Here is a 21775-nt window from a genome sequence, read left to right on the forward strand (position 1 = left end):
CCACTCTGTGTTTACTATGGACAGCACTGGCATAAGGGAAGATAGGTCTCATCAATCAGACTTACGAAGCTAGAAATGTAACTTTTTCTGTTGAAATTATCAAGTATGTCAATCGGATGCGATAATGTTGTTTACCAATTTGATCCTGTACAGTTATGCCAGGTGCTGTACCCGTATGACGATGACGAATACAATTTGGCAACATTCGCTCTCCTCAGAGCCTACACACACAGATACGTCCATCGTGGTCCTATTCCGCTGATCTGAGACTTTTCTGAAGAAATGGTGCGACCTCTGCATCCCAATATTGTCACTGTGTGCGCCAGTGTCAGCGTGCCCCTTTCTGTTCCGCGTCAAGGAAAGACGAAATGTCACTGTATCGAGAGTCAAAGATACTCCGGACGTCATTGCACTGTGCGGGTGAGAACTTACCTTGTTGCAAACAAGCCCATTTTATGACTCAAGTGCGTGACAATGTTAAACCCTCTTAGGCGCTAATCGCGTAGGGCCACTGAGGTATTGCGTGGCTTTCAGTATAGCCCTTCTAAGCTCTACGATATTATATTCGAATGACATCTTTGGGTTTCCCGACCAGCTTGGCCGCAATATCGCAGGAGGATAAACGGAAAGATCACGATCCTATCGTTGTTGAGTTCCTACAAGTTGTGGGAGCCGTTTCTCTTTCTTACACGATCTATTACACAGTTATCTCACCAACAACCAACATTCAAACTCGATTTTTGAAGCATAAACTCACTTCAATATCGTTTCTTATCTACAGAAAGCAGGTGGGGTTACTCCCATGTACTTTGTGCAGTTCTGCTGAAGTGCTTACTGTTTGCATAACCAAGAATGTAGAATACGAGAACGAAGTGTTTCGCGACGACACTGTCGTATAAAACTTCGTGACCCGTCAGTGGAGTGTAAAATCTCGATCTTTCGACGATTACCTACATCGCTTTCGTCAGGAACAACTGACTGTCCAAACTATTGCTGTAGTGGCCTTTTATAGCCCATAGAAGTCCTGACTGATCGGTAACTACGTAATGCTGTCGCAGGTGGCGACAACGTCTGCACTGGTGACACCACCGCTCCCGTGGTAGCGTAAACATTGAGACGAAAATCTCTGCCTCATCTCTGCATGGAGAGCTTGTTTCCATGCAACGCTAAGAATATATCCGTTGTCACGGCTGGCAGTACAATGAGTAGCCGAGACGTCCATCCGACTTTCGTTGTACCAAAACATCTAAAAATGGTAGCCTTCCTTCTCTGTCTGTCTCGAAAGTGAACTGGATGTTCGGATGCATGCTGTTCATATGTTCAAGGAAGTGCTCACGAGGTTCTACGCCGTGTGACCAGACCATAAAAGTGTCGTCAACATAGCGATAAAATGAGGATGGACGAAGGGGAGTAACACGGCAGTCGGATGGACGTCTCGGCAACTCAGTGTACCGCCAGCTGACGCACACCGGCTTATATATTAGCGCTCAGAGTTTTCATCATGCAATCCCGAAGAGAGAAGTGTTAAATACATTGGTACACTGAGCAAAAACTGTTTCTGACGAAGACCTCTTGCATTCCGACACTAACCATCTGAAGTACGTGCTCCGAAAGAACGGCTATGTTTCACGTGATATGACATATGCGTACTCCAAGCGACATGTCCAAGGAGAAAGATTAACGGTGGATTGAAACCCGTGTCCGAAACCATCAACCATGGTGGCAATTGAGCATCACATACATAGCAGAGAAGGCGTTTCTACGCACCAACCAGCTCTATCTTCTCCACTGTCGATCGTGGCAATCAGTCGTGGTTCGCGCTCACTAAATACACTACTGGACATTAAAATTGCTACACCAAGAAGAGATGTACATGATAAACGGGTATTCATTGGACAAATATATTATGCTAGAAATGACATGTTATTACATGTTCACGCAATTTGGGTGCATAGATTCTGAGAAATCAGTACCCAGAACAACCACCTCTGGCCGTAATAACGGCCTTGATACACCTGGGCACTGCGTGAAACAGAGCTTGGATGGCGTGTGCAGCTACAGCTGCCTATGCAGCTTCAACACGATATCACAGTTCATCAAAAGTTGTGACTGGCGTATTGTGACGAGCCGGTTGCTCGGCCATCATTGACCAGACGAGAGATCTGGAGAATGTGCTGGCCAGGGAAGCACTCGAACATTTTCTGTATCCAGAAAGGCCCGTACAGGACCGGCAAAATATGGTCGTGCATTATCCTGCTGCAGTGTAGGGTTTCGCAGGGATCGAATGAAGGGTAGAGGCACGGGTTGTAACACATCTGAAATGTAACGTCCACTGTTCAAAGTACCGTCAATGCGAACAAGAGGTGACCGAGACGTGTAACTAATGGCACCCCGTACCAGCAAGCCGGGTGATACGCCAGTATGGCGATGACGAATGCGTGCTTCCAATGTGCGTTCACCACTATGTCGCCAAACACGGATGCGACCATCATGATGCTGTAAACAGAACCTGGATTCATCCGAAAAATATGTTTTATCATTCTTGCACCCAGGTTAGTCGTTGAGTACACCATCGCAGGCGCTCCTGTCTGTGATTCAGCGTCAAGGGTAACCGCAGCCATGGTCTCCGAGCTGATAGTCCATGCTGCTGCAAACGTCGTCAAACTGTTCGTGCAGATGGTTGTTATCTTGCAAACGTCCCCATCTGTTGACTCAGGGATCGAGACGTGGCTGCACGATCCGTTACAGCCATGCGGATCAGATGCCTGTCATTCGACTGCTAGTGATACGAGGCCGTTGGGATCGAGCACGGCGTTCCGTATTACACTCCAGAACCCACCGATTCCATATTCTTCTAACAGTCATTGGATCTCGACCAACGCGAGCAGCAATGTCACTATACGATAAACTGCAATCGCGATAGGCTACAATCCGACCTTTATCAAAGTCGGAAACGTGATGGTACGCATTTCTCCTCCTTACACGAGGCATCACAACAACGTTCATCAGGCAACGCCGGTCAACTGCTGTTTGTGTACGAGAAATCGGTTGGAAACATTCCTCATGTCAGCACGTTGTAGGTGTCGCCACCGGCGCCAGTCTTCTGTGAATGCTCTGAAAAGATAATCATTTGCGTATCACAGCATCTTCTTCCTGTCGGTTAAATTTCGGATCTGTAGCACGTCATCTTCAGGGTGTATCAATTTTAATGGCGAGTAGTGTAGCAGACAACACTGCGAGATGTTGCGCCTACGGCCCATCAGCGTTCAAAGTCACGTTAGCTGCCGAAAATGTAGCCTAGCGGCAGGAGGCGGCACCTTTAAGTTCGACGCTTTGTAGCGTCGTTGGAAGACAATTTCTGACACGGATTCCTATCCTAGATTTGTTGCTCAAGACGCCCTCTACAGCCCCTCGAAGTCTGTCGCAATATTTCCTGGATGCCCTGTATGGGCTCTACGGTAAATGAAATAACAGTAACTGGAAAGGGTGAAGTCTTCTCGATAAATTAAACCAAAGAGCTCAGTGATAATATATGCAAATTGTCTTTATGTCTCAATATAGTGTTATGTAGTAACAGTTGTAAATATTATAACAGAAGAACAGATAAACAAATGGACAGTCCAAAAATAGGTATATTTGTGTGATATAATGCATTTATTGTTGTGCGCGCTAATATGGTGGATCATGATGATTATTTTTAAAAGTATTTTACATTTACATCATAATTATAGTTTACAAAAAGTGGAACTTTTCTATACGCATTTAAAATTATTCTTTCACAATGTGGAGAACCTTTTTATGTTGTGACAATTAAAAGTTTAAAATAAAAACGAAGCAAAGTAAATGAAATGTAAATTTTTCGTGGTTACATGCAAACACCGAACAGCAAGACGAAAAAATACATTTCTGTAAAGTCAAACGACTGTACCGAAAGGAGATGAGAGGTCCTGCAAGACAGATACGTTGCTTGGGCACTATGAATCAGACACACGCAGTTCCCGGTCACTGTGGTAGGTCGGAACAAAAGGATCTGGTCCCTAACGTATTAATATTTACGAGTTTCACATGTGTCAAAGTAAAATTAAAGCGTTGATCTGTGATTTAATGTTAACAGTAAGGTCCGTTGTGTACACCATGTTAGTCACGTATTTTCAAGGCTTTGAATTTCGGATTATTGCGGCCAAGACAAACGTGAGTTCACGCTCAATCCAGACTGGCTAATCAAAAAACAAATTAAAGATCTAGAAGTTAGCTAATATTTGTAATATGATTATCAAACATTTAATATTAGTGACCAACACATCAAATCTCATAGCAGAGTTAATGTCCTTACCTATGTTGGTTCCACTGTGTTTCACGACCGTGTCCATTTATGTAAGTACGAAAAGAATGAGGCTATTGTGACACAGTTACCACTACGAGACAACTCAAGAAGTACTGGGTACAAATGACAGCGATAATGTCAGAAAAACAATGACTTAAATCGGAGGACGGTGGCCGCTCAACAAGTCAGATTTATTTAATAATTCCTCATTAACTTACTACAACTTTCGTGATTCAATAAAAATAAAATTCTCGGATATTTGATCATAATCAGTTCTAACTACATATTTACTAATATCTCGAAATTTATGCACATGTTGCGTTTTCGACGCGTTCCAAATTGTAACTTTTAAAAACATTGACAAAGTTTTTTGACTATTTCTCAGAAGACAGAGGAATTTGTACTAGAAAAACAAGGTATGTGATGTAAGCACATGGGGCGTTTAGTGGTTGCTTCCTTAAAAAATAACACAGACAATAGTGCCTATTTAACTTTCAACATGTTATGCTACAGTATAACTGAGCAACTTAAAGGAAAAAGAAAATTCGCCATTTGTCTGTAAATATTTGTCCACTGCAATCCGCACCTTTCCATGTTATAGTGCCGTGTATAGCATTTGTGATTCCTTCACAGCGTATTGTCGCACGACACATATTAACTGACCGACCAACGTGAATGGCGGCCACCATAGTCCTTCAAACGCATTGACGGAAAAAAAAAAATCGCAGCACCAAGAAGGAGTTGTGCGACATAAACGAAAATTGCAGGCGTCTTTCTACATCATAAAGATGATGTCTATTCAAATTTAGAGTCTGTCGCATAAGAATGGCGCTAGTAGCGTCAGTGGAAGCATATCATGTTTGCTTCATATATGCACTGTAACGGTAGTGAGCGGTAATTACCTTTGAGATTGGACGTGGTGAGTTGATTTTAGTCAAGAATGCCTATAAGGCGAGAAAGACGCCATTATCAACACCTCATTGAGTTTGAACGAGGTCGTGTAATAGGCTACTAGAGCTTGATGTTCCATCTGCGGTACTGCGGAAAGACTTGTTGGAATGTAACCACTGTACTTGACTGCTGTCAACGGTGGTGAAACGAATGAACGGACACAAGAAGACGGAGCTCTGGGTGACGATGTGGCAGTAGCGAATGGGAAGACCATTGCGTTTGACGTATTGCTCTGGAAGCCGCAATTTGCATCTGAAACAACAGTCTGAGCAGAAGCTGGCACCACAGTGACACAACGAAGTGTCACAAATACGTTACCTCAAAGACAACTGCGAACCAGACGCCCTGTCGCGAGCATTCCACTGACCGCAAACCACCACCATATGCGACTTGAGTGGTGTCAAGCGAGAGCTCACTGGAGTGCAAGAGTGTGTTCACTGATGAAAGCTGGTTCTGCCTCGGTGCGAGTGATGGCCGTGTGTTGGGTGGAAGGAGGCCAGGTGAGAGCCTGCAGCCAACCTGTCTGCGCGCTAGACACACTGGAGTTGTCGCCTGGGGTGCGAATAGTATGACAGCAGGAGCGCTCCCGTGGTTATCCCACGCATACTGACGGCAGATTTGTACGTCAGTCTCGTGATTCTACTTTTTGTGCTGCCGTTGATGACCAGCATACCGGGGGGTATTTTCCAATAGGATAACGCTCGCCCACACATCACTGTTAACCCAACATCCCCTACTCGACACCAGATCTGTCTCCAACCGAGCACATATGAGACATCATCGAACGACAACTCAGGGGTCATCCACACCCAGCGTTAATCGTCCATGTATTGACCGACCAAGTGCTACAGGGGTAGAACTCCATCCTACAAACAGACATTCGGCACCTGTATGACACAATGCATACACGTTTGCACGCTTGCATTCAACATTCCGACGGTTACACCGGTTATTAATGTGCCAGTATTTCACATTAATTGCAATGGCTTATCTCGCGCTTACATTAATCTGTAATCTTTGCATTGTTACTCAATAAAATATATTATGTAGACCAATATAGGTATTAAAATCCATGGAGAAGAAATAAAAACTTTAAGGTTCGCCGATGACATTGTAGTTCTGTCAGAGACAGCAAAGGACTTGGAAGAGCAGTTGAACGGAATGGACAGTGTCTTGAAAGGAGGGTATAAGATGAACATCAACAAAAGCAAAACAAGGATAATGGAATGTAGTCGAATTAAGTCGGGTGATGCTGAGGGAATTAGATTAGGAAATGAGACACTTAAAGTAGTAAAAGAGTTTTGCTATTTGGGGAGCAAAATAACTGATGATGGTCGAAGTAGAGAGGATATAAAATGTAGACTGGCAATGGCAAGGAAAGCGTTTCTGAAGAAGAAAAATTTGTTGACATCGAGTATAGATTTAAGTGTCAGGAAGTCTTTTGTGAAAGTATTTGTATGGACTGTAGCCATGTATGGAAGTGAAACATGGACGATACATAGTTTAGACAAGAAGAGAATAGAAGCTTTCGAAATGTGGTGCTACAGAAGAATGCTGTAGATTAGATGGGTAGATCACATAACTAATGAGGAGGTATTGAATAGAATTGGGGAGGAGTTTGTGGCACGACTAGAAGAAGGGATCGGTTGGTAGGACATGTTCTGAGGCATCAAGGGATCACCAATTTAGTACTGGAGGGTAGCGTGGGGGGTAAAAATCATGGAGACCAAGAGATGAATACACTAAGCAGATTCAGAAGGATGTAGGCTGCAATAGGTACTGGGAGATGAAGAAGCTTGCACAGGATAGAGTAGCATGGAGAGCTGCATCAAACCAGTCTCAGGACTGAGGACCACAACAACAACAACACATCAATATATTCCAGAAATTTCATTTGTCTACATTAATAATTTTTTGGTGCTGCGATTTTTGCCGTCAGTGTAATTTGTGATGTTGCAAATACTTCTAGCAGAGATAAAGTTCCTAATGACCTATAAAATGACATTGGTGGTTGTCAAGCAGCAGAAGATTTTTTCCTGTTTCTTAGCCGTAGGTAATCTAGGGTTTGGCTTCCTTTGCACAGCGTGTTTCTTGTTATTCCAAAATACCGAATCAGCGTTTAGTGTCATCTTGATGTAGAAAACATTAGTTTGACAATATTGCTAGCCGCTATTTAGTTAACATTATCGTGGAAGAGAGACAATTTAACGACAGAAAAAAGGGGTTGCTTCTCTGCGTAAGAAATTTCCACTTTCCTCCAATTCGCAGCAGGCGATCCGTTGTCACGGAGGAGAAGAGGAACAGCGACAGAGGGCTTGACAAGAAAAAGTCTCGCGTGAAGGCAAGGGTGGTCGCGCTGCGGTGCGGCTGCGGCCGCGCCTCAGACAAGGCGGTTTTAAAACGTTCCTTCCGCTGTTTGCAAGTAAAAAGCCCTCATTCTGTAGGAGAATTCTTTTATAAGTCCCTCCGCCCTTCCACACCTCGGTGGCGACAAAGGACCAGGGTGGGCTGCGCAGATGAGGTACTTAGTGCGTCAGAGTGGGGGAGGGATTGAGGGAGTGGCAGAGTCTGGGGGTGAGAGGATGTGGGGGTGGGAGTGGGAAGCAGGTGGCCCAGTGGGGGCGGCTATTACGAGGGCCTGCAAAGGAGGACGGAGCCGGCTACCTTTTGCAATAGCTCCCCGTCTCTCTCGGGAACCACAAACTTTGCATCCACGGTGCATTATGTAGAGCCTCTTACGCTTGAGGAACGCCTGCATTTTCGCCCTTAAAGAACATGTTAACCTTTCGTAGAAGGAGAGAAGTTCCTTACCCACTTTATTGGCGAATGCGATAATACATTTATCAGATATCTGTAAAAATATGGTTAGAGAAGCGTGCGCTTACGCTCTATGAGACTAGTGTCAGCACTAATGACTTCTTTGAAATAATGTGTTATTTGAAGGTTATGTGGTACTAGTTTCTGGCTCGGTATCGAGTGAGATAAGTTTAGTGATTGGCGACTCCATGGCGTGTTGTGTGCACCACGGCCAAATAGTGTATAGAATTGGAAGGAAAATCAGCATTGGGCGTATTTTGTTGTTTTATTGTCAGCAAAATCGATTTTCGGTCACTTAGTGACCATCCTCAGTGCTAGAAGTTAAAAATTTTCACATAATGATCAGAGAGTATAAAACCGGAAACCACAACTACACCTGCGTATGAACATAACAGTTGGTAGGAACATACCTGTGATATACAATTAAAATTGGTAGGCACTGGTATCAAGCTATAACCACAAGCTTGGAGCGATCTCATAAACTGAAGCCGCTCTTTACATGCACCTGTACAGCAGACCTCGATGTGACAGGGCTTGGAACGCCCTCTATGTGGCATGTGTCACGTGAAGACTTAATATTACTGGTTTTGCAAGATATTAACACAAAATACTTCTTGTGGATTTGTGGCTCATGAAGTAACTCAAATTTAAAATGTACGTAAAAAACGTAGCAGACGAAGGGGAAAGGAAACATCTAAAATACACTGTCGTATTGTTTTTTAAAAAACCAACTTACAAAACATAAGACAGATCGATAGTAAGTTGTCAGAGTGCAGGACAAGTAAAAGAGAAAAAGAAAAGGAAGCAGAATAATATATGAATAACACGAAATGAGGTATAACACAGTTTTTTAAAAAACGTAGTACCACCATCTGACGTGGGAAATTAGAAGTACAACGTTCGTGATTTACGTAAACTGTTACGTTAAGACTAAGGAGTCAAATATATAAAAATAGTAATAGTGCGAAAATGCCATTACGTAATAATTAAAATTGCGGTGAAACACAACATTCATTATAAAAAGTTTTGAAGGTGTAGACAAACAATTTTTTTATCATATTTAACCGACATGATGATGTACATCTCGTTTGTCCCTTTGGACAAGCTAACATTATTATAACAATGGTTATACGCTTCCGCATAAGCACTGGGTCAGAATCCATACATACATGACATCAAACATACACGGTTTCTTAATGTAAAACATAACACCCACAATTTGGCGTGGGAAGTTAGAAGTATGTCATTCTTGATTTACGTAAAATATTACGTTAAAACTGAGAAGTCATATTTATAAAAAATATTAATAGTACGAAAATTGCCACTAAGTAACAATTAAAATGCCATGAAACAATATTCATTACAACAACAAAGGTATGCGTAAACTCTGCAGTGCAAAAATCTGTGGTTTGCTTCTTGGTTGGCTCTGGAGTTTTTTCTGGCTCTTATTGCAAGTATTAAAGAGAGGTAAAAAGTTTCTGAATTTGCGAGCATCCGTGCTGAAGCGTCCTTCAGTTTCAGCGTGGATCTGTGTTCCCAGTAACAGCTGACAGACTGAACTGTTGTTACCCAGATACAAAGAAGGCTTGCACTACGACCAACACCAGTAACCCACTGTCGGTTTCGAATCAGTTTTTGGTTTGTTGGGTGCTTCACATTTTAGTGTTCATATAGAAATGCTATTAACGAAAATATATTTTTGAAATAGCGTTGTTGTTGTGATCTACAGTCCGAAGGCTGGCTCAGTGCTGTTCTCCACATTAATCTACCCCGTGCGAGCCGCTTCATTTCTGCATAATTTTTGCAACATTCATGCATCTGATCCTAATTACTGTATTCCTCCCTTGGTCTGCTTCTACAACTTTTGTTCCTCCCTCCTCCCCCCCCCCCCCCCCCCACCCAATCCGTTTCCTCCCTACACTTCCCTCCATTACAAAATTACCGATTTGAGAATTACTTGTTGCTTCAGGATGTTTCGTATCAACCGATTCCTTATTTTTGTAAAGCTATGCCATACATTTATTTTTTCCCTAGTTGTATTCAGAACCTCTTCATTAATTACTCGAGCTATCCGCATAGTCTTCAGCATTTTAAAAGCTTCTATTATCTTCTTGTCTGAACCTTCTATGATTCACTTTTCACTTCCACACAATGTTACACTTCAGACAAATACCTCTGGAAATGACTTCCTAACACTTAAATTTATATTAGATGTTCACAGATTCCTTTTGTTGGGAAATCTTCTGCTTGCTATTGCCTGTTTGCATTTTGTATCCACTCTACTTCGGTATTAGCCGCATTTAATTGTACTTTTAACGAAGAGAGCACACATGGAGATATAAATAGACAGTTAGAGGGAGAGAGAGAGAGAGAGAGAGAGAGAGAGAGAGAGAGAGACAGAGACAGAGACAGAGAGGAAGAGAGAGAGAATAGCAGAAAAACTGGGTTGAACTTGTTAGTAATTGGTATGGAAAAAGAGAGAAAAGAGATAATAAGCTAATTTCTAGCTTCACGGAGCGCTTAGGCTCAAAAACTAATGACGAGACATAGTTCAGAGAAACCTAACCATTTGCACACGATCGAGTGAGAGCTTCAGTGTAACTTTATTGCGATGGAGGGCAGAAAGTAGACCTTTGGTGGCATTGATCGGCAGCACAAAAGAAACATACGATTGTAAGCAGGTGTTTTTAACAGTGGTCACTTTTTATCATGGACACATGTACTATGCTGCAAATTTACTTCTCCTCCGAATGTAGGCACTATGTCGGTGATATGACCTATACCCTCTTTAAATTCGTATGAGAATGCATTTTAGAGCCCGTTTTTCCTTTACTATTATGAGAATGAATTTATTCATTGATTATCACTGATGTTTAACTAACCAGTGTAATGTTTTATCGTAATTTAGAGAGACGGCAGCAAATCTCGAGTAGCTTTCAGTATTACAAACTTATGGCTACGTCTACCATCTGGTGAGCAAGATGTATGAGACAGGCGAAATACCCACAGACTTCAAGAAGAATATAATAATTCCAATCCCAAAGAAAGCAGGTGTTGACAGATGTGAAAATTACCGAACTATCAGTTTAATAAGTCACAGCTGCAAAATACTAACGCGAATTCTTTACAGACGAATGGAAAAACTAGTAGAAGAGGACCTCGGGGAAGATCAGTTTGGATTCCGTAGAAATGTTGGAACACGTGAGGCAATACTAACATTACGACTTATCTTAGAAGAAAGATTATGAAAAGGCAAACCTACGTTTCTAGCATTTGTAGACTTAGAGAAAGCTTTTGACAACGTTAACTGGAATACTCTCTTTCAAATTGTGAAGGTGGCAGGGGTAAAATACAGGGAGCGAAAGGCTATTTACAATTTGTACAGAAACCAGATGGCAGTTATAAGAGTCGAGGGGCATGAAATGGAAGCAGTGGTTGGGAAAGGAGTGAGACAGGGTTGTAGCCTCTCCCCGATGTTATTCAATCTGTATATTGAGCAAGCAGTAAAGGAAACAAAAGAAAAATTCGGAGTAGGTATTAAAATCCATGGAGAAGAAATAAAAACTTTGAGGTTCGCCGATGACATTGTAATTCTGTCAGAGACAGCAAAGGACTTGGAAGAGCAGTTGAACGGAATGGACAGTGTCTTGAAAGGGGGATATAAGATGAACATCAACAAAAGCAAAACGAGGATAATGGAATGTAGTCAAATTAAATTGGGTGATGCTGAGGGGATTAGATTAGGAAATGAGACACTTAAAGTAGTAAAGGAGTTTTGCTATTTAGGGAGTAAAATAACTGATAATGGTCGAAGTAGAGAGGATATAAAATGTAGACTGGCAATGGCAAGGAAATCGTTTCTGAAGAAGAGAAATTTGTTAACATCGAGTATAGATTTAAGTGTCAGGAAGTCGTTTCTGAAAGTATTTGTATGGAGTGTAGCCATGTATGGAAGTGAAACATGGACGATAACCAGTTTGAACAGGAAGAGAATAGAAGCTTTCGAAATGTGGTGCTACAGAAGAATGCTGAAGTTAAGGTGGGTAGATCACGTAACTAATGAGGAGGTATTGAATAGGATTGGGGAGAAGAGAAGTTTGTGGCACAACTTGACTAGAAGAAGGGATCGGTTGGTAGGACATGTTTTGAGGCATCAAGGGATCACAAATTTAGCATTGGAGGGCAGCATGGAGGGTAAAAATCGTAGAGGGAGACCAAGAGATGAATACACTAAGCAGATTCAGAAGGATGTAGGTTGCAGTAGGTACTGGGAGATGAAGAAGCTTGCACAGGATAGAGTAGCATGGAGAGCTGCATCAAACCAGTCTCAGGACTGAAGACCACAACAACAACAACATGGCTACGTCTGCCTAACATATTGAGAGCAGTTAAATCTGTCCTCGGAGTCTTTCGCGATAGCAAACGTGTATAAAACGTTCTCAGTTTTCAAGCCGCGTCAATTCGAATAATCACTTGCATACATTCATGTCCATTGTGCATTCCGACAGACTTCAGCAATGCCAGCAGGACAATGCGACAGCTCACAGGTCCCGAATTGCTACAGAGTAGCTCCGGGAACACTCTTCTCAATTTAAACACTTCTGCCGCCCACCAAACTCTCCAGACATGAACATTATTGAGCACATCTGGGATGCCTTGCAACGTGCTGGTCAGAAGAGATCTCCACCCCGTCGTACTCTTACGGATTTACGGACTGCCCTGCAGGATGCATGGTATCAGTTCGCTTCGGCACTATTTCAGACATTAGTCGAGTCCATGCCAAGCCGTGTTGTGGCATTTGTGCTAGCTCTCTGGGGTCCTACACGATATTAGGCACGTGTACCAGTTTCTTTGGCTCTTCAGTGTACATTTACATAGAAACTCCGGAGGCCGCCGTACGGTACGTGGTAGAGAGTACCCTCTACCACTACGTGTCGTTTCCTTTCCTGTTCGACTCGCAAATAGAGCAAGGGAAAAACGACTGTCTCCGTGAGGCCTAATTTCTCGTTTATATCTTCGAGGTTCCTACGCGAAGTGCATGTTGGCGGCAGTAGAATCGTTCTGCAGTCCGCCTCAAATGCCGGTTCTATAAATTTTCTTAATCGTGTTTCTCGAAAAGAACGTCGTCTTCCCTCCAGAGATTCCCTTCTGAGTTTCCAAAGCATTCAATATTTGATGTATAATGTATAGCTAAAAATAGTCTAGTTACTATTTGAATTACCAAACACTGTTGGGCCGTACCGGTAACAAATCCGGCAGCCCGCCTCTGGATTATTTCGATGGCTTCCTTCAATCCGACCTGGTGCAGATCCCAAACCCTCGATCAGTACTCAAGAATAGGTGGCACCAGCGTCCTATACAGGTCTCCTTTACAGGCGAACCACTCATTCCTAAAATTCTCCCAATAAACCGAAATTGATCATTCGCCTTCCCTACCACAGTTCTCACCTCCTTGTTCAACCTCATATCACTTGGTAACGTTATGCCCAAATATTTAAACGAACTGACTATAGACTTATCACCACAAATGTGGAAGACTGCATTGAGGAACAATACATCGAACGCAGTGCGACGCCAGTAAGCATTACTAATATTCAGAGACTTATATAAATTTATCAACACTCAACACTATTTGTTACAATCACAAACTTCACCCTCTTGTGTATAAATCAGCACCACAGAAGAAACAGTGTTTAGAGTTATGTATAAATCATTTTTAAGAGTACATACTTTAAATAAACTTATTAATATGTTATCTTTAAATAAAATTATTAATTTGTTATCTTTATGTGGATGTCTGATTTTATTTACTGGCCGTCTCAGCTACCGATACAACACAAACGACGTAGAATAAAATGGAGGGTGATTATAATTGCCGGCCGCGATGGCCGAGCGGTTCTAGGCGCTACAGTCTGGAACCGGGCGACCGCTACGGTCGCAGGTTCGAATCCTGCCTCGCGCATGGATGTGTGTGATGTCCTTAGGTTAGTTAGGTTTAAGTAGTTCTAAGTTTTAGGGGACTGATGACCTCAGAAGTTAAGTCCCATAGTGCTCAGAGCCATTTGAACCATTTTTTTTATTATAATTAACGTTCCAGAACTCTGTAAAAATGGATCACTGCTCAGAACGAAGTCAAATTTGAACGGAACAGTATCTAAGAAGGGAGAAAAGGTAAGGAAACATAAAAAATTAACAAAAATTTTACCAGTAGATGAAATTGTAAGTGGTAGAATGTACGAAGAAAAGTTTGCGTCTGACTCGCTCAGCGTGACTGTCTCAATGCAGGATCGCGCCCTTCTGTTAAAGCTCTGTTACAAGAACGGTCACTGTGCACAGTATCTCTGCAGAGGTTCGGGACACTCAAGTGTGTCACTTATGAAAATAGTATTACACTCAGCAGATACAAATAATTGTTTTCTCTGCTAAAAAACATTCTAGAGAATGACAGCACGTTCACTACATAACGCTGCCTGTTCAGAATTGACTGGTCGAATGCATATCCATTCTTTGCAGTTGTTAGTTCAAGCTGCTACCATAGCTACTGCGCTGACGTTGCCAGGAATAAAATCAGTCTCAGAACATTTTTTGACGGATGGTGTAGAATCTCTGCAGGTTGTTATCAAATTCTTTGTGTTCTACCAAGCAATATTAACTTTCTCGTTAGAGTTATCAATTACGCAAGTTTGAAAATAGTATACGAACGCCGCTTCAGAGAGTCTAGACACTGCCGAGAGATATAATTCATCTAAACATGAGGTAACGTATGTTATGTTCAAGACCTTACTTGGTTATCTCAGAGAAATGCCTGCAGGAACCAGAAGATATAACATAATGGTGAGTGCAGTAACGTACATGCCCCACCCCCTCACACACACACACACACACACACACACACACACACACACACATACACATACACATACACACACACACACACACACACACACACACACACACACAGGCAACAATTGGACAAAAGAGGAGAGAGAGAGACGGAGAGAGGACAAATGGTTCTGAGCACTATGGGACTTAACTACTGAGGTCATCAGTCCCCTAGAACTTAGAACTACTTTAACTAACCTAAGGACATCACAAACATCCATGCCCGAGGCAGGATTCGAACCTGCGACCGTAGCGGTCACGCGGTTCCAAACTGACGCGCTTAGAACCGCACGGCCACACTGGCCGGCGGAGAGAGGACACTCACATCTCTGTCTCTATTTTTGTTTCTCTGACTGGTCTGATGTGGTCCCCCACGAATTCCTCTCCTGCGCTAGGACCTGTTCACTTCATCTCATGGTACCACTTACATTCTTCAGTAGCATCATAACTCAAACGCTTCGATTCTCCTCTGTTCCGGTATTCCCAATGTCCTTGATTCACCACCATTCAGTGCTCTGCTCCAGGAGTACATTGCCAGAAATTTCTTCCTCGAATTAAAGGCTATGTTTGATACCTCTAAACGTCTCTTGGACAGGAATGCCCTCTTTGCCTGTGGTAGTCTGCTTTTTATGTGCTTCTTGCCTCATCCGTCATGGGTTGATTTGCATCCACGGTTGCAGAATTCCTTAAGCTCGTCTGCTTCGTGATCACCAGTTTTGATGATTAGCTTCTCGCTGTTCTTATTTCTGATATTTCTCATAACATTTTCTTTCTTCTGGTTTATTCTCAATCCATATTCCGTTCTCATCAGATTGTTCATTCCAGTCAATAGATCCTGTAATTCTTCTTCACATTCACTGTGGATAGCAATGTTATCAGTAAGTCCTATAACTGAATTTTAATTGCATTCTTGATCCTTCTTCGATGTACAGAATTAACGATATGGATGAAAGGCTACATCCATGTCTTACACTCTTTTTAATCCGATCACTTCGTTCTTGGCCGTCGACTCTTATTGTTCTCCTCTGGTTCTTATACATGTAGTAAATTACCCGCCTTTCCCTAGAGATTAACCCTATTTTCCTCCAAATTTCGAACATCTTGCACCATTTTATACTGTCGAATTCCGTTTCCATGTCGTCAAGTCTTGTTTCCAGTATCAACGGCAACGTCAGAAAACTGCCTCTATGGCTCCGTCATCTTTCGTGAAGGCAAACTGATCATTATATATCAGATCCTTAGTTTTCTTTTCCATTCATCTGTACATTATCCTTGTGAGCAGCTTAGATGTGTGACCTGTTAAGCTGACTGCGCAATAGTTCTCGCACATATCTGTCCTTGGTATCTTCGGAATTGTGTGGATGATATTTTTCCGAAAGCCTGATGGTATCTCTCCAGTCTCATAGATTCTACACAGCAACTTGAATATTCGCTTGGTTGCCACTTCCCCTACTGATTTTAGAAATTCCTATGGAATTTTGTCTATTCTTTCTGTCTTATTTGATCTCAAGTCTTCCAGAGCCATTTTAAATTCTGATTCTAATACTGGATCCCCTATGTCTTCCATGTCGACTGCAATTTCTTGCTCTATCACTTGATCGGACAAGTCTTGCCCAGCACAGAGGCCTTCAATGTACTCTTTCCACCTATCCGCTCTCTTCGCAGCATTTAGCGGTGGAATTCCCATTGCATTCTTACTGTTACCACAGTTAATTTTAATATTATCGAAGGCTGCTTTGTCTTTTATATATCGTGAGCCAGTCCTCTTGACGATCATTCCTTTTTCGATTTCTTCACACCTTTGCCGCAGTGATTTCGACTTGGCTGCCCTGAACTTTTTGTTTCTTTCATTAATAAGGAATTTATATTGCTATATTCCTCATTCCTGTACTCATCGTATCGAAGATGTTTCCACAGCATATAGTGTCAAGTCAGAGAAAACTTACAGAAAGAGAAATAACCTGAAGGACCAAAGATGAGTGCGTGAGGATTACGGGCTTATGATCGGCAGGGAATGTTCGAAATCGGCATTTTGCAACAACCAATAAATTTTTTACTGGGTGATTTATTCTTATCAATTGAATTTTAACGTACGAACAAATTTGAAAGGACCACCGTAGGTGTGTTGGTAGCTTCCTACCAACAGTACAGCAGAACAGTACTTGATGATACGACTTCTATATAGCACCCTGCTATTATTTCCTTTGTTAGCCGTTCATAAACGAAACGCTTATTGTTTCCTTTTATAGCTCCGCAAGTTGAGCCAAGAAAATTTCTCCGCGTCGAGGTCTATTGTCTGCGCACGGGATCTAAAAATAATACCTAAAAGGCTGTATAATAAAGTCGGAAGTTGTCGGGAGAAGTTCCCTAATTTGAACACAAAAGAGCTCACGGAGATCTTCTCGGCAGCCAATTGGCCGGGCTCGCAGAAAGCCAAAGGCAACACGAGGAGTTACGGCAGTGGAAACTTTGAAATACACTACTGCGAATGATGGGAGTGAGCTACTACGGTAAGCTTTCAACACAATGTTGATGTCGCATTAGTACTGTATATGATGTATCAGTCATTATATGACAAACTGTATGTCGAAATCAGCTGTGCGTTGTTTTTCAAGTGGAAAATCAATGCATTAGGGGGCTCGAGGAGCACCTGTGGAATCGCAGGTTTATTACTCTTTCAGTTATATAGCTAAATCATTGTGATGTAGTGATTATATTTCCTTTTATCTTAGGACTACATAATCCTTTGTAGAAGTGAAATAAGCGAAAAATATATAAAGAGGGTTGCTGGATCATGGTCTCACCAGGGGTGATGTACTGTTCCTGCGACTCTCAGGTGAACGACGTCACAGAGGTGGAAGCAGTCGTCAGGCCGAAATCCAGATCCGGTTTCGCAAGAAGGTGTATTCAGGATGCTGACAACGCCGACCAGTATCTCTGGGAGGGGAAGTTGGGAAATCTTACAGGACTCTTGAGGAGCTGAACAAACAAGGTAACCAGAGGAAATGAAGCCATCGCAGCCCAATGGTGACGCCCTGGTGCTCGAGGCCGCTAGGAATCCCGGGGTGGGGCCGCGGTGGTCTAGCGGTTCTGGCGCTGCAGTCCGGAACCGCGGGACTGCTACGGTCGCAGGTTCGAATCCTGCCTCGGGCATGGGTGTGTGTGATGTCCTTAGGTTAGTTAGGTTTAAGTAGTTCTAAGTTCTAGGGGACTTATGACCTAAGATGTTGAGTCCCATAGTGCTCAGAGCCATTTGAACCAATCCCGGGGTGGCAGTGCAAGCGTAGGAGAAATATTTACTAAGCTGTTCACATATACAAGACTATTGTTGCAAAACAATTTATTTCAAAACCGTTCATATTTAGCTATTGTGACCCTCAATATAATCTTTTCCTCTGCCCCTACACTACTCGTTGCGAATTTTCCGTTCATGGAAACGTGTTGGAAGTCTTCCTCTGTGAGCTCCTTGATGATGCGTGCCGCTTTGTTTTTTCGCCGCTTCAATGGACTAAAAATTTGTTCATTTAAATGCAGACATGTCCCTGGGGAATAGATGAGTCACATGGTGCTAGGTCAAGCGAATAAGGTGGGTATTCTAACACTGGGATGCTGTACGTCGCTAGAAATCTCTTAACAGACAATGCAGTATGAGTCGGTGAGTTGTCTTAGTGCAGAACCCATGACTTGTCTTCCAAGATTCGGATCGTTGTTTCCTTAATTTCTCATGGAGTTGTAGAAGAAGATCAAGGCAACAATATTGTTTAACAGTTTGACCTTCAGGAACACAGTTAAGATACACAGTGCCACGAATATCGAAAAAAACCATCATCATTTCGAATCTTTATTTGCTCATTCTAGCTTTTCCGCTTATGGTAAATAATGTTGAGTGACTAGGGCCTCCAGTCAGGTAGACCATTCGCCGAATGCAAGTCTTTCGATTTGACGCCACTTCGGCGACTTGCGCTTCGATGGGGATGAAATGATGATGTTTGGGACAACACAAGACCCAGTCCCTCAGCGGAGAAAGTCTCCAACCGAGGCGGGAATCAAACCCGGGCCCATAGGATTGACATTCGGTCGCGCTGACCACTCAGCTACCGGTGGCTATTAACATCATATCAACAATCTCTGTAGGAGGATAGTGAGCCATGTTTCGCTAAAGAATCGTTTACTTTAATGAGTTGATGTTTATGGTTCACAAACTGAAAGTGAAGTGACGTCTGATCGCATTGCACCGACCTTTACATTTAGCCATAGTTCGCAGTTTGACCACGGTAGTGCCACAGTCGGGTGAGTAATTCAATTGTGAAGAGTTCCGTAACGAGATTTTAATACCATTCCGCCTCCCTCCATAAAAAACTGTGGCGGGTAGGATACATTTCGTAAAAAAATAGCTTAATTTGACGTAATGAAAGAATTTGTGCACATTTTGTATCGATTCGGTCTTTCTCGGATCATTCTAAATAAATCAGAGTTCTTCCCCAATTTCAATTTTTCTAGATTTCAGTGTCATGTGTCAATGATTTAAAAAATGTTTCAGACAAAACTTGATTACTTTTTTATGGAGAATCTGAATCTGCAATAAAAAAATGGGGGTTTCCGTTTAAGATTTAAAAGTTGCCCCCGCCCTTCCCAAGGGGCTGTAGGTCACGTGTAGTATCATTTGATGTCCCCCTTTGAGCTTACGAACTTGTCTCACCCACTATTTTTATCCGATGTATAGTTTTCGAGATAATCTCATCCGAAACTTCAGATGGACCACAATGTATATAATCGACCCGCAAGAAGATGAAGTAGGGAATAGATCATCTATATACATTTTTTTACATCAGCGAACATAAAACACGATAAAAATTATTAAATTTGTTGCATAATTTACACATTCTATAATGTGTATCTGATTCTGTAGCATGAGGAACAGATGCGAAAGCCTGCGGTGGGCCCTGCACCACACACACCATTCGTGAGTGATGCAGCGCGTGCATTGGGACAGCTGGGGAAGCTGGGGGAGGGGGGAATGCACACATCTTTCCCGAACAGGTAGGCAGATGAGGGCAACTAATGTTATTCCACGTACAGTAAGTTACTTACTCACCATCCCTCATCATAACGAAATTACTCTATGCGCACGCAGGCTCGGGTAACAGTGTTTTTCCTCTAAATGTTCCAGTATTAGGCGTCCACACGTTCTATGAATCGAAGGCCGAGAAACTGTATTCGACTAGCAGGCTAATACACGTATGAAGCAATTGGATTTTAAGTAGCAGGGCAAATGTTAAACGCCCCATCCATTTCAAATCGATGACCCACTTTGAACCAATTTTCGAAGCGTATCTGCGAAGCAATTTCTTGCGATGAGGACGAACCGAGAGTAGTCGGAAGGACTGAAGCAATTTTGCCTCCAAGTAGGAGAGCGCAAAGTAATTTCAGGGCTCCGACCTGTGTCCCCTTCCTAGAATGAAGGGCTAAAGAGCTTAGGCGGCAGCAGCAGAAGACAGTCGCCGCGGGCGGAGATGGTCCACAAAGCGGTGCGGTGCAGCGGCCGGGTATTATTCCCCTTTGCTGCTGGCGATCCACACACACACACACACACACACACACACACACACACAGCCCGGAGCAGGGTGGCAGTCAAAAGCGATTCCCCGCGACACAATGGCCACTAATTCCACCAGGGAGCAAACAGACCGACTGTTTTTTTAGGCCGTGGGCCGGATTAGGCGGGCTGAGTGCACGCGCCACACACCACACACGGTTCCCCTGGCACGTGCGGGACTCCCTTTAAGATACACATCTCGCGGCCAGCGCTCTCTTCTCACCAACCACCCTGTCTCACCCTCCCCCCCCCCCCCCCCCCCTTCTGCACACGCTCTTAAGCGCTCCTCTTGTACCCGTGACAAGACATTTGACACGGTTTATTCCGCACAAACACTTCCTATGGTCTTTTTCCGCCACACGTTAGGCCTTTTATCTCTTTGTCTCTGTGTGTAGGAAAGTTGAGGAACCAGAAAATCTACAAAGGGTTTCAGTTCCAAATGCGTCTCTAGTGCTTCCATTGTAAGAAGAAAAGGCCCAGAAGGGCAGCAGAGCCTGAAGAACAGGCCCTTACTTACGGAGTGGAGGAATGGAATCCCGCCAATGGCACTGGCAGCGAAGGTAGCAATAACTGACTGACAAACAGAATTGGCATGGAGAGGTACGTCGGTTGTCCCATCCCTCGTGTTCCTATATTTTGCCTCACAGGGGGATCATATGAACTTCCGCTCACCGATTCGATGCATATTGACAGGGGCCGTAGTGCACAACTAGCACTTCACTATACACTGACGGAAAATCGCAGCACCAAGAAGCAGCTCTGCAATACTGACAAAAGTTGGTAGGTGCGTTTCTCCGTCTGAAACATGACGACTATTCATATTCACGCCAGTCGCATAAGAGAGCCACTACTAGGATGCAAATCAGGTTTGTTTCAAATACTCGTAACGGCCGTGAGCGTCAGTTACCTTTGAGATTGGACGTTGTTGGAGGTGACTGGACGTGATGATGCCTTTAACCCTACAAGGACGCCATGATTAACACTGATTTTTAACGAGATAGCTTAATAAGGCTACGAGAACCTACGACATTGCAGAACTACTTGTCAGGAATGTAGCTACTGTACATGATTGCTGGCAGTTGTGGTCACACGATTGTACAGTAGCAAGGAGACTGGGCTCCGAACGGACAAGTGGCTCTACCGAGAGGGAAGACCATTGTGTTCGGTTTATGGCTCTGGCGTATCATACTACATCTGCAGCGGCA

Source organism: Schistocerca piceifrons, chromosome 2 (genome assembly GCF_021461385.2).
Source record: "Schistocerca piceifrons isolate TAMUIC-IGC-003096 chromosome 2, iqSchPice1.1, whole genome shotgun sequence".
NCBI classification, from domain to species: domain Eukaryota; kingdom Metazoa; phylum Arthropoda; class Insecta; order Orthoptera; family Acrididae; genus Schistocerca; species Schistocerca piceifrons.